This window comes from Cibotium barometz, chromosome 25, assembly GCF_041138505.1.
Source record: "Cibotium barometz isolate CiBa-2024 chromosome 25, ASM4113850v1, whole genome shotgun sequence".
NCBI lineage: Eukaryota > Viridiplantae > Streptophyta > Polypodiopsida > Cyatheales > Cibotiaceae > Cibotium > Cibotium barometz.
This window is the reverse complement of record NC_141070.1, coordinates 40,211,796-40,227,816: the sequence shown is the minus strand read 5'-3', so window position 1 is coordinate 40,227,816 and position 16,021 is coordinate 40,211,796.

Sequence of the window (16,021 nt, the reverse complement as noted above, 5' to 3'; positions counted from 1 at the left end):
ATCTTATCACTTCTTAACTCATCTTATCACATCCTAACTCATCTCTTATGCATACCTCTATGCATGAAATTCAATTATGCTAAAAGTAACTCTTTTATAATAAAATATTCATCTCTTATGCATACCTCTATGCATGAATTTCAATTATGCTAAAAGTAACTCCTTTATAATAAAATATTCATCTCTTATGCATACCTCTATGCATGAAATTCAATTATGCTAAAAGTAACTCTTTTATAATAAAATATTCATCTCTTATGCATACCTCTATGCATGAATTTCAATTATGCTAAAAGTAACTCTTTTATAATAAAACATTCATCTCTTATGCATACCTCTATGCATGAAATTCAATTATGCTAAAAGTAACTCTTTTATAATAAAATATTCATCTCTTATGCATACCTCTATGCAAAAATTTCAATTATGCTAAAAGTAACTCTTTTATAATAAAACATTTATCTCTTATGCATACCTCTATGCATGAAATTCAATTATGCTAAAAGTAACTCTTTTATAATAAAATATTCATCTCTTATGCATACCTCTATGCATGAATTTCAATTATGCTAAAAGTAACACTTTTATAATAAAATATTTATCCTTTTATGCATAATATAAAAATTTAATTTTCCCATGATTACTATGAAATTCTTTCAATTAATCTAGGATGATAATTCTTAGAATATGGTAGGAAATCCTCTTTTCATGCTTTGAATGAAATTATTTTATGTGTAAATTTTTATAAAATTTTGCCATAGCTCCGCTACTATAACTCATAAATCTCAATTATTTTAAAAGATAAGGCTTATCTTTAAGGGAATGATTAGAATGATCCCTAATATGATCATTAACCCTTAATGGATTAAATAAAAAATAATCATAAACTAAAAGCATAGATAAAAAAACCACTAATTTATTCTTAAGCATAGATTAATCTTGGATTAAGGAAAAGCTTTATGAAAAGCTTCCTTGATTAAGAATGGGTCATGAGTCTGGCTATTTATTAAGTGAGAGAGAGAAAAACCATTAGAATTAAACATAAATGGAAATTTATGTAATTCATTACTGTCATTAATCAATTAACTTCAATAGCATTCAAAAACCATACCAATTAAGCTTCTCAAGCTTGAGAGGGGTTGAGAAGAAAGAAACATTGAGAAATTATAGAAAAGATCAAAATTCACCATACTTACCTTACAATTTGCTTGATTCTTTATTCACGGTAGAGGCCCCCAACCAATCAATTGGTTTAGTATGTTGATGGAGCCACCAATGGGAATTGAAGAAAGAGAGAAGTGTCAAAAACTAGTGAATTATTAAAGAATTCATAGTTCTTGGCTTAGGTGGAGAAGAGTAACAATGCATAAGACACTATATTTTTTTCAACAAGGGAAGGCTTCTATTTATAGGAAAAATTGAGCTCCTAACCAAACAAACTGATTCTAGAATTTTCCAAGTCAGTTTGGTCACTTTTTGACCATTTTTAGGTCAGTTAAGCTAACTTTTTGGAACTAGACTTGAATGAGGAGAGAGGAGAGATGAAATATTTCAATTTTTATGAGTTTAAAACTCATTCAAGCATGTGAAATATGCATCTCCTTTAAAGAACTCCCCTTCCTTATATATGTGTCAAAATAGAATCATTATATCCAAAATATCTCATATTTTTAATATTGCTCATAGTTTTTTACTAATAAACCTTGTACATTTTCAACTCTTCATCTTATGTGAAATATACACCTCCTTTAAAGAACTCCCCTTCCTTACATATGTGTCAAAATGGAATCATTATACCCAAAATATCTCATATTTTTATTATTGCTCATAGTTTTTTACTAATAAACCTTGTACATTTTCAACTCTTCATCTTATGTGAGCATTTACTCATTTTTAGATACCCAAAATATTTCATATTTTTAATATTGCTCATAGTTTTTTACTAATAAACCTTGTACATTTTCAACTCTTCATCTTATGTGAGCATTTACTCATTTTTGGGTATCTCCTTTTACAATTTGGAATTATCTCCTCCCTACACATGGATTAATGCTATTGGCCCATAGGAACCTTAATTGGACCATAATCCAAATTTTTTTGAAAATCCAGACCCTTAGGCTAAGGTCCTTTATACCCATTTCCAATAAATTCTAATTGTACATTGGAAAGTTCTTTTTGAATTTCTGTTTTAGGGGAACTTATTTTAATAAGATGAGATAATTTTTTATCCAAAAATATTAAAAATCTGAATATTCTCTCTCTCTAGGTTAAAACAGTTAGAAACAAGGTCTTTATATCTCTTAAGAGGGATTGATTACAGGGGAAGATACTAGACATCAAAAGGGGGTTGGGGGAGGAATCTTACAGTGTCCCATGCCTCCTTGGGGGACTTGGCATCTTGAATGTGCCCAATCATGGTGTCCTGTATACTAATGGATAGCCAATACATAACCTTCTTGGCTCCTTGGTTCCAGTCTTTAAACTCTTTCACATCTACAGCAGTCGGATTTATATCCGGTATCTCCGGTGCCTCTTCATGCTCACCTTCTATGTAGTCCCAATAGCCTTTTCCCATCAAGAAGTTCGTCAACCTGAACCTACAAGCATGGAAGTTATTCTTATCAAGCTTCTCAGCCACAATCTGGGTTATCCCATCATTTGACATCTTGCCAAACACACAATTTTACCAGAAACTGCACTCTGGTTTTTTTGCACAACCTGCTATATTTTCTGCACAGCGGTACTGTAGTACTCTCAAATGTCACAACCAGTGACTTCAATGTGTATACATACACCCAATGGCAACTGTAGACCTCTTTGCAGCACCCACAGTGTCTGCACAGTCAATTTGTCTTCCTGCAGTTCTTAAAACAGAGTTCTGCAGAGAATCGATACAGTGCTCGAAATCGCCTGCTTTCTGAAAAACGAAGGTTCAGACGCGCCCGAAACACGTTTTCGGCCCAAAAAACTAGGTCTGATATAGGACAATATAGTTGCCCTATAGCGTTACTCCCACGAAGAACGCTCCTCAATCAGGGATCGTTGCCGGTGCCTCCCGTAGAGCTCCCGACAAGGGTGTAGTCACCAACACAAATAGGGAAGAGTAGTTGAAGCTCTTGTTAAAAATATGGCAAACACCTTCACTAAAATGATGTGTAGGGCACATACCTTGTAACTAGCACTATGCACTAAAGTCATAGATTATGGGCAAATGGATACAAAGGTTATTATGCAACCTTACCATGATGTAAAAGAGTCATTTAGGAGCTCAACATCAGCCAAAGGGGTCGTGATCCCTTGATTAGGTAGCATTGGTGTGATTAGCAAGATTCTAGGGTTGGTGGTCACTTTTAGGTGCTTGAATCTAGGAGGGAAGGTGGAGATGATTTAGATGATAATTAACACCTAATCTTGAGCTTAATCCTCATGTACTTCAGCCTATATAAAGAGGCTCTCATCTATTGAAATCAACACATTTTATTGCCCCTCACTTATGTTGTCATTATGCTCATCATTATGCTAATTACTTCTTGATTAGTAGCTTAACTTCATCTTCTTCATTTCTATTCAACTATGCAATGGAGCTAGTGTTTGATCCTCCTTAGAATGGTTTTTAACATGGTATCAGAGCTAGTACTAGCCCATTCATCTAGAATCAAGCCCCATCTTATTTGCTTAGCAAGAGATTAGTGAAAATTAGGGTTTCATTAGCTTTTATGGGTTTCCTAGAAAATAGGATCTAGAATAGCAGCTGAGTGGAGGCCTTGGTGCTCACAAACCACGTAACCATTGCCAAAATCCTTCTGTGGGCACTTCACCAGCAATATTGCTAAGGGGCATGGCACCTCAATTGCACCATTCATAGCTCCACGTCTGTGAGATCCCCCTGTTCCCACCGAGCAACGGATTCGGGTACTAGCAGCGGAAGTAGCACTTCTCGCGCGGGACAGGGGTCCCACATTCGGGGCCTCGCCCACGGATATACGGACAAGAGACTAATCCGTCGGTTTGTCCAAAACCGAAACCGAAAAAACTTCCTTTACCCGGAAAGCATGGGCGATTCCACCAGGATAACTCTTTACTCTAACGTAGTCAAGATCGTTACGGATCAACTGATCTGACTGCACCTTTAACGGTACTTGGTCAAATCAAGGAAGAACTTGCACTTGAATCATTGGGATCAACTCTTTTTTCCCCATCAAGAGGCACAGCCGTTGATTCCTATCCATAGAACAATTTCTATCCGGGATTTACTTCATCTATCGTAATAATAGAAATTAAATCTCGATTTACGGATCCATCAGTCCAGCCTAACCCCATCCGATCCCATGGGTTAGCCAACCGCCCAACCACTGTAGTGATGGGATCCAATTTGGAATTTGGTTAGGTTTTGTCCCGGGTACCAAGGAAAAGAGTTCCAAGGCCCCCTAGCCAGAAGTTCATGCAAACATAAAATTAGGCACACCACTTACACACCCAATATGAAATTGTCTTTTTCTTAGCATCAGCTAACTTTAAAACAATCCTTTAATGAAACCATAGTACCACTGATCACAGTCTTCCAAATTATTCGATTGATTCTCAAATTTTTCATCATTCCTTCATCAGAGTATCTATGGCATCATTGGCAACTAGAACGCTCACCACCTGACCACTTAGGGGCCGTTTCTATAGTTCCTAGCCCATAATACTCGGCAATATAATCACTTATCAAGATGGACTCTCGTTGAAGATCAGCAAGATCAACCAAAAGATCCATATAAAAGAGCCATGGACTCATCCGTTGAGGACCAGCAAGGTCAGTCAACCAGATCCATGCCCGGTTTCACAAAACAACTCTTACTCCTTGTTCCAATATCTTCCTCGACGCACGCGTGGGTATCCTAGGCGACCCAGAGCCCGAGCACCGTATGGTCAGCACCCTCTAGGATCCTTCGCAGGTGACCTAGCGCTTCACTCATAGGCCGCTTCCTTGGTCCCTCATCCACCGTACCGGAAGCTCACCATTTTAATCGAACCGAGGCTGGTCAAGACCTCGGTCGACCTTGCTACGCGAGACGTCCTCCATTGACTCTCCGTCAGCAGTTGCAACTTTATCAGTTAGGTCTCCACGACCTTAATCACAAGACGGTCAAAATGCTTCCCCAGCATTCTTGACATAAAACAGCCATTTACAAACAGCATTTACAAACAGTTTACAAATACAGTTTCTATATTAACTCTCATTTTTCCACATTGTTCCTCATTAATCCACATTACTTATTTTACATTCCATGTATATGTGTACTCATCCAATCACCTCCTTTTTCCATCTCTTCACTTCAGATTCCTTCACATCACATATCATATATTCACATCCATATCCACATCCATACATCCACATCCACATCCACATTCACATCCATACATCCACATCTACATGCTTATCTCCATTTTCACATCCTCATTTATACATCCACATCCCATATCCACATTCATACATACACATCCATATCCACATCCACATCCACATACATACATACATCCACATCCACATTCCACATTCACATCTATACATCCACATCTACATTCACATTCACATACATCCACATCCACATTCCCATACATCCACATCTATACATCCACATTCCACATTCACATCTACATTCACATTCACATACATCCACATCTACATTCACATTCACATACATCCACATCCCCATTCCCATTCATATCTATACATCCACATCTACATCCACATACATACATACATCCACATCTATACATCCACATTCCACATTCACATCTACATTCACATTCACATACATCCACATCTACATTCACATTCACATACATCCACATCCCCATTCTCATTCACATCTATACATCCACATCTACATCCACATACATACATACATCCACATCCACATTCCACATTCACATCTATACATCCACATCTACATCCACATTTACATCTATGCATATACATCTTCATGCATATATCCATTTTCATGTTCATACATCCACACTCCCATCTCCATATCCACACATCCACATACATACATCCATTTTCACATTCCCATTTATATAACCCCATATACCTTCACATCTAATCTTTTATATCACATCCATTCTCGCCCTATCACAACCCATATACATCGTATCCTATCACATACACTTCTTACCTCATCCCCCCATACACATCTTAATTCATCTTATCACATCCTAACTTATTTCATAAGCATCTTATCACCTCTTATCACACCTCTTATCACATCCTATCACTTTCCATACGCATCTTATCAATTCTTATCACATCTCATACACCTCTTATCACATCTTATCACATTTCATATCTTTTTTTTTTTTTTTTTTACAGAGAATTCTTTTATTTGATATAAGATTTCTCTACACATTGATTTATACATAAATTCCATTTAAGGAGACTAACACTTTCGAAATTAAAATCAATCTTTTATGCATCTTCTTATGCATGATTTCAATTTGGTAGGGAATTATACTTTTAGAATAAAAGAATTTCTCTTATGCATCTAAGTTAAGCATAAAATCCATTTATGAGGAAAATCATACTTTTAGTATAAAAAGAATATCTTTTATGCATACCTATATGCATGAAATCCAATATGATAAAAGTAACACTTTTGATATAAAAATTTTTCCTTTATGCATACTTCTATGCATGAAAATTAAAAATGATAAAAGTAACACTTTTGATATAAAAATTTTCCTTTATGCATACTTCTATGCATGAAAATTAAAAATGATAAAAGTAACACTTTTGATATAAAAATTTTCTTTTATGCATACTTTTATGCATGAAAATTAAAAATAATAAAAGTAACACTTTTGATATAAAACTTTTTCCTTTATGCATACTTCTATGCATAAAATAAAAATGGTAAAAATAACACTTTTGATATAAAAATTTATCCATTATGCATACTTCTATGCATGAAATAAAAATGGTAAAAATAACACTTTTGATATAGAAATTTATCCATTTTGCATACTTCTATGCATGAAATAAAAATGGTAAAAATAACACTTTTGATATAAAAACTTATCCTTTATGCATAATATTAAAATTCAATTTCTCCATGATTGTAATGAAATTCTTTCAATTAATCTAGGATGATAATTCCTAGAATATGGTAGGAAGTCCTCTTTTTATGCTTTGAATGAGATTATTTTATGCATAATTTTTATAAAAATTTTGCCATAGCTCCGCTGCTATGACTGATAAATCTCAATTTTTCTAAGGGATAATGCTTATCATTAAGAAAATAATTAAAATAATCTCTAATTGGATTATCAATCCATAATGGATTGAATCATTAATATACATAAACTAAAAGCATAGAAAAAAGCCATTAATTTGGCCTCAAGCATAGCTTAATCTTGGGTTAAGGAAAAGCTTTATGAAAAGCTTAATTTGGATTGAGAACGGTTCATGAGTATGACCATTTCTTGAGTGAGAGAGAGAATTTACATAAAAATCATTAGAATTTAAACATAAATGAAAATTAACTTCAATAGCATTATGTAACTCTTCACTACTATTCAAACTTCAATAGCATTAAAAAAAAACCATACCAATTAAACTTCTCAAGCTTGAGAGGGGTTGAGAAGAGAGAAACATTGAGAAATTATAGAAAGATCAATATTCACTAATTACCTTACAACTTGCTTGATTCTTTGTTCACGGTAGAGGCCCCCAACCAATCAATTGGTTAAGTATGTTGATGGAGCCACTAATGGGGATTGAAGAAAGAGGGAAGCTCCAAAAACTAGTGAATTATTAAATGAATTCACAGTTTCTGGCTTAGGTGGAGTAGAGTAACGATGCATAAACACTATATATTTTTCAACAAGGGGGAGGCTTCTATTTATAGGAAAAATTGAGCTCCTAACCAAACAAACTGATTCTAGAATTTTCTAAATCAGTTTGGTCAATATTTGACCATTTTTAGATCAGTTAAGCTAACTTTTTGGAACTAGACTTGAATGAGGAGAGAGGAGAGATGAAATATCTCAATTTTTATGAGTTTAAAACTCATTCAAGCATGTGAAATATGCACCTCCTTTAAAGAACTCCCCTTCCTTACATATGTGTCATAATGGAATCATTTTAATATTGCTCATAGTTTTTTTTTTAACTAATAAACCTTGTACATTTTCAACTCTTCATCTTATGTGAGCATTTACTCATTTTTGGGTATTTTCTTTTTACAAGTTGGATTTATCTTCTCCCTACACATGGATTGATGCTATTGGTCCATAGGAACCTTAATTGGACCATAGTCTAAAGATTTCTGAAAATCTAGACCCTTAGGCTAAGGTTCTTTATAGCTATTTTCAATTAATTCCAATTGCACATTGGAAAATTCTTTTTGAATTTCTGTTTCAGGGGAACTCATCTGAATTAGAAGAGATATTTTTCTATCCAAAAATATTCAAAATCTGAATATTCTCTCTCTAGAATATTTTTCTCTCTCTAGGCTAAAACAGATAGAAACAAGGTCTTTATATGAAGAGGGATTGATTATAGAAGAAGATACTAGACATCAAAAAGGGTTTTGGGGGAGGAATCTTACATTCTACCCCACTTAAAAAACGCGAGATGTCCTCATCTCGCAACTTGTGATAATTTCGCAAGATTCACGAATATGAGACTTAGAGAAAAATTTTAATCAAGATTAACCACCAAGATAAGTCTTAAAGAGAGCAAGATTCAAAATACGAACAAGATTTAAACTTTATTCATTCTCGGAACTTATATAGTAAAGATAGAGGAACTCTTTACACTTCCATAAGCCCGTCCATCATATGGTCACAAAAGCAGTCCTCACAAGCTGCACAAGTATAAGGTAACTCATCTATGGGAATGATTCTGTGGGTTATTGCTGCGTCTATCTCAGTGGTATGAGGCGTTCTAACAAAAGGACCTCTGAGAGGCAAGCCAAAAACGGGGTAAAGGCATATCTTCTCATGAGGAAGAAAACACGCCAGTAAGAAGACCCGCTCAGAAAACCCAGGATGTCTTGATCTCATGACGCAGTAGTATCGGGGACCCAAACCCAAAGCTTCAATAACCATGGCCAAGCGGACATTGTTACGGAAGTGCTGCTGACCCCAGGGTGTTACCCTAGTTATGTCTTGATAGGTCCGCCATTTGGTCTGCGCTACAGAAGTTCCCAAGTGAGGGAAAAGTGAGCGCTCATACTGTTCTATAAAATCCTTCTTCACAGACTCACTTGCGTCTTGAAGGTGAGGAATCATTATGGATAAAACTAATTCTTGTTGCCAAGCCATGAAGGAGATTAGGAAGAAAGGAGATCGATGGGAGTAAGATTACTGTGAGCGACAAGTAAAAGTTACGACTTATATAAAGGAAGGAGCTAGCGTAACTTAGAAGCCAACGGTAGCTTGCCACTGAAGTTTTACCGTCTTTCCATGATTTGGGTTTGGCACAATTTTCTATAGAAGGCATTAAGAACTTTGAGATGAGGAGATAAAAGAAGCTCGTAAGCTAAGTCACTTACTTTCTTTGAAGTCAGATAAGGCTCACAATATCTGGGGGATAACTTCTTAAACTCCCCAATAGATAAAGAACTTCTTTTGTGCCGTACTCAAATGAAGACCAAAACCTTGGTATCCAAAACACCGATTTTCACTTCTGAACTCATTGTTCTGAATCCTTAAAACAGCGTGACTCTTGAGAAGTATTCTAGGGAAAGGGTCTTCCTTTTTTTAAACAGAATCTTTCTTTTATTTTTGAGAGGGAATAATTTTAAGATCAAAAAGGGAGATTCTTACTCCTGTATGCCTCGAAGGCTGGGGAGGAATCTTACATTCTACCCCACTTAAAAAAGTGCGAGATGTCCTCATCTCGCCAAGTAGAGGACAACTCTTTTTCTTAAGATCCAATTTATTCTAGGGTTCCTTATATTCTGGTCAACCCAACAGAATACGGGGATAAATATCCCTTATATAGAACTCATCATTAAATAAATTCATTTCAGATCATATCATTCATATCTTTAACACGATAATGGTCCATCAGATCGAAATTTTTTCTTTCTGAACATTCCTCCACGGGAATTTCAGTCAAGCAAGTTTTCAATTTGTCATCCCTTAACTTGATATACCGAGTCAAGTGTTAACAGTAGTACTTTGACAGCACAATCCACTAATCTCATAGTGATTTGTTGAAATCATTATCATCATTTATCATTACAGGGACTCGTCCCATTCATCCTCATTGCGGTTTTGCTCAAGTTATTATATTTCAACTAAATTTCAAAAATCATCATTTTTCAATCAGAATCCCAATCAATTCATCAGTTCCCAAACAGAATTAAAAATCATATCAACCACATTCAAATTCATCATCTAGATAGCATTAATGCTTATAATTTCAAGTCTTAGATTTACTCGTATATACTGTCAGTAAAGAGCTGCAGTTATACTCTCGGTATATACGGATAGTCACGGCCCTTGGAATTATAAGGTAAATACCATCATGTCTAGGCCTCAAGCAAGTCAAGGATTCTATATAATTGCGGTACTTCCATCTGAAGACCCAATTACCAAATTACGAATTTCAATTTGAATATCAAATTGTATGAATTATATCACACAATTACAACCTTTTTGTGTTTCTTGATAAATTTCTGACCTATTTGTCTTCTCAATTGATCTTTATTAACCAAATGCTCTGATACCAACTGTGAGATCCCCCTGTTCCCACCGAGCAACGGATTCGGGTACTAGCAGCGGAAGTAGCACTTCTCGCGCGGGACAGGGGTCCCACATTCGGGGCCTCGCCCACGGATATCCGGACAAGAGACTAATCCGTCGGTTTGTCCAAAACCGAAACCGAAAAAACTTCCTTTACCCGGAAAGCATGGGCGATTCCACCAGGATAACTCTTTACTCTAACGTAGTCAAGATCGTTACGGATCAACTGATCTGACTGCACCTTTAACGGTACTTGGTCAAATCAAGGAAGAACTTGCACTTGAATCATTGGGATCAACGTTTTTTTCCCCATCAAGAGGCACAGCCGTTGATTCCTATCCATAGAACAATTTCTATCCGGGATTTACTTCATCTATCGTAATAATAGAAATTAAATCTCGATTTACGGATCCATCAGTCCAGCCTAACCCCATCCGATCCCATGGGTTAGCCAACCGCCCAACCACTGTAGTGATGGGATCCAATTTGGAATTTGGTTAGGTTTTGTCCCGGGTACCAAGAAAAAGAGTTCCAAGGCCCCCTAGCCGGAAGTTCATGCAAACATAAATTTAGGCACACCACTTACACACCCAATATGAAATTGTCTTTTTCTTAGCATCAGCTAACTTTAAAACAATCCTTTAATGAAACCATAGTACCACTGATCACAGTCTTCCAAATTATCCGATTGATTCTCAAATTTTCCATCATTCCTTCATCAGAGTATCTATGGCATCATTGGCAACTAGAACGCTCACCACCTGACCACTCAGGGGCCGTTTCTATAGTTCCTAGCCCATAATACTCGGCAATATAATCACTTATCAAGATGGACTCTCGTTGAAGATCAGCAAGATCAACCAACAGATCCATATAAAAGAGCCATGGACTCATCCGTTGAGGACCAGCAAGGTCAGTCAACCAGATCCATGCCCGGTTTCACAAAACAACTCTTACTCCTTGTTCCAATATCTTCCTCGACGCACGCGTGGGTATCCTAGGCGACCCAGAGCCCGAGCACCGTATGGTCAGCACCCTCTAGGATCCTTCGCAGGTGACCTAGCGCTTCACTCATAGGCCGCTTCCTTGGTCCCTCATCCACCGTACCGGAAGCTCACCATTTTAATCGAACCGAGGCTGGTCAAGACCTCGGTCGACCTTGCTACGCGAGACGTCCTCCATTGACTCTCCGTCAGCAGTTGCAACTTTATCAGTTAGGTCTCCACGACCTTAATCACAAGACGGTCAAAATGCTTCCCCAGCATTCTTGACATAAAACAGCCATTTACAAACAGCATTTACAAACAGTTTACAAATACAGTTTCTATATTAACTCTCATTTTTCCACATTGTTCCTCATTAATCCACATTACTTATTCCACATTCCATGTATATGTGTACTCATCCAATCACCTCCTTTTTCCATCTCTTCACTTCAGATTCCTTCACATCACATATCATATATTCACATCCATATCCACATCCATACATCCACATCCACATCCACATTCACATCCATACATCCACATCTACATGCTTATCTCCATTTTCACATCCTCATTTATACATCCACATCCCATATCCACATTCATACATACACATCCATATCCACATCCACATCCACATACATACATACATCCACATCCACATTCCACATTCACATCTATACATCCACATCTACATTCACATTCACATACATCCACATCCACATTCCCATACATCCACATCTATACATCCACATTCCACATTCACATCTACATTCACATTCACATACATCCACATCTACATTCACATTCACATACATCCACATCCCCATTCCCATTCATATCTATACATCCACATCTACATCCACATACATACATACATCCACATCTATACATCCACATTCCACATTCACATCTACATTCACATTCACATACATCCACATCTACATTCACATTCACATACATCCACATCCCCATTCTCATTCACATCTATACATCTACATCTACATCCACATACATACATACATCCACATCCACATTCCACATTCACATCTATACATCCACATCTACATCCACATTTACATCTATGCATATACATCTTCATGCATATATCCATTTTCATGTTCATACATCCACACTCCCATCTCCATATCCACACATCCACATACATACATCCATTTTCACATTCCCATTTATATAACCCCATATACCTTCACATCTAATCTTTTACATCACATCCATTCTCGCCCTATCACAACCCATATACATCGTATCCTATCACATACACTTCTTACCTCATCCCCCCATACACATCTTAATTCATCTTATCACATCCTAACTTATTTCATAAGCATCTTATCACCTCTTATCACACCTCTTATCACATCCTATCACTTTCCATACGCATCTTATCAATTCTTATCACATCTCATACACCTCTTATCACATCTTATCACATTTCATATCTTTTTTTTTTTTTTTAACAGAGAATTCTTTTATTTGATATAAGATTTCTCTACACATTGATTTATACATAAATTCCATTTAAGGAGACTAACACTTTCGAAATTAAAATCAATCTTTTATGCATCTTCTTATGCATGATTTCAATTTGGTAGGGAATTATACTTTTAGAATAAAAGAATTTCTCTTATGCATCTAAGTTAAGCATAAAATCCATTTATGAGGAAAATCATACTTTTAGTATAAAAAGAATATCTTTTATGCATACCTATATGCATGAAATCCAATATGATAAAAGTAACACTTTTGATATAAAAATTTTTCCTTTATGCATACTTCTATGCATGAAAATTAAAAATGATAAAAGTAACACTTTTGATATAAAAATTTTCCTTTATGCATACTTCTATGCATGAAAATTAAAAATGATAAAAGTAACACTTTTGATATAAAAATTTTCTTTTATGCATACTTTTATGCATGAAAATTAAAAATAATAAAAGTAACACTTTTGATATAAAACTTTTTCCTTTATGCATACTTCTATGCATAAAATAAAAATGGTAAAAATAACACTTTTGATATAAAAATTTATCCATTATGCATACTTCTATGCATGAAATAAAAATGGTAAAAATAACACTTTTGATATAGAAATTTATCCATTTTGCATACTTCTATGCATGAAATAAAAATGGTAAAAATAACACTTTTGATATAAAAACTTATCCTTTATGCATAATATTAAAATTCAATTTCTCCATGATTGTAATGAAATTCTTTCAATTAATCTAGGATGATAATTCCTAGAATATGGTAGGAAGTCCTCTTTTTATGCTTTGAATGAGATTATTTTATGCATAATTTTTATAAAAATTTTGCCATAGCTCCGCTGCTATGACTGATAAATCTCAATTTTTCTAAGGGATAATGCTTATCATTAAGAAAATAATTAAAATAATCTCTAATTGGATTATCAATCCATAATGGATTGAATCATTAATATACATAAACTAAAAGCATAGAAAAAAGCCATTAATTTGGCCTCAAGCATAGCTTAATCTTGGGTTAAGGAAAAGCTTTATGAAAAGCTTAATTTGGATTGAGAACGGTTCATGAGTATGACCATTTCTTGAGTGAGAGAGAGAATTTACATAAAAATCATTAGAATTTAAACATAAATGAAAATTAACTTCAATAGCATTATGTAACTCTTCACTACTATTCAAACTTCAATAGCATTAAAAAAAAACCATACCAATTAAACTTCTCAAGCTTGAGAGGGGTTGAGAAGAGAGAAACATTGAGAAATTATAGAAAGATCAATATTCACTAATTACCTTACAACTTGCTTGATTCTTTGTTCACGGTAGAGGCCCCCAACCAATCAATTGGTTAAGTATGTTGATGGAGCCACTAATGGGGATTGAAGAAAGAGGGAAGCTCCAAAAACTAGTGAATTATTAAATGAATTCACAGTTTCTGGCTTAGGTGGAGTAGAGTAACGATGCATAAACACTATATATTTTTCAACAAGGGGGAGGCTTCTATTTATAGGAAAAATTGAGCTCCTAACCAAACAAACTGATTCTAGAATTTTCTAAATCAGTTTGATCAATATTTGACCATTTTTAGATCAGTTAAGCTAACTTTTTGGAACTAGACTTGAATGAGGAGAGAGGAGAGATGAAATATCTCAATTTTTATGAGTTTAAAACTCATTCAAGCATGTGAAATATGCACCTCCTTTAAAGAACTCCCCTTCCTTACATATGTGTCATAATGGAATCATTTTAATATTGCTCATAGTTTTTTTTAACTAATAAACCTTGTACATTTTCAACTCTTCATCTTATGTGAGCATTTACTCATTTTTGGGTATTTTCTTTTTACAAGTTGGATTTATCTTCTCCCTACACATGGATTGATGCTATTGGTCCATAGGAACCTTAATTGGACCATAGTCTAAAGATTTCTGAAAATCTAGACCCTTAGGCTAAGGTTCTTTATAGCTATTTTCAATTAATTCCAATTGCACATTGGAAAATTCTTTTTGAATTTCTGTTTCAGGGGAACTCATCTGAATTAGAAGAGATATTTTTCTATCCAAAAATATTCAAAATCTGAATATTCTCTCTCTAGAATATTTTTCTCTCTCTAGGCTAAAACAGATAGAAACAAGGTCTTTATATGAAGAGGGATTGATTATAGAAGAAGATACTAGACATCAAAAAGGGTTTTGGGGGAGGAATCTTACATTCTACCCCACTTAAAAAACGCGAGATGTCCTCATCTCGCAACTTGTGATAATTTCGCAAGATTCACGAATATGAGACTTAGAGAAAAATTTTAATCAAGATTAACCACCAAGATAAGTCTTAAAGAGAGCAAGATTCAAAATACGAACAAGATTTAAACTTTATTCATTCTCGGAACTTATATAGTAAAGATAGAGGAACTCTTTACACTTCCATAAGCCCGTCCATCATATGGTCACAAAAGCAGTCCTCACAAGCTGCACAAGTATAAGGTAACTCATCTATGGGAATGATTCTGTGGGTTATTGCTGCGCCTATCTCAGTGGTATGAGGCGTTCTAACAAAAGGACCTCTGAGAGGCAAGCCAAAAACGGGGTAAAGGCATATCTTCTCATGAGGAAGAAAACACGCCAGTAAGAAGACCCGCTCAGAAAACCCAGGATGTCTTGATCTCATGACGCAGTAGTATCGGGGACCCAAACCCAAAGCTTCAATAACCATGGCCAAGCGGACATTGTTACGGAAGTGCTGCTGACCCCAGGGTGTTACCCTAGTTATGTCTTGATAGGTCCGCCA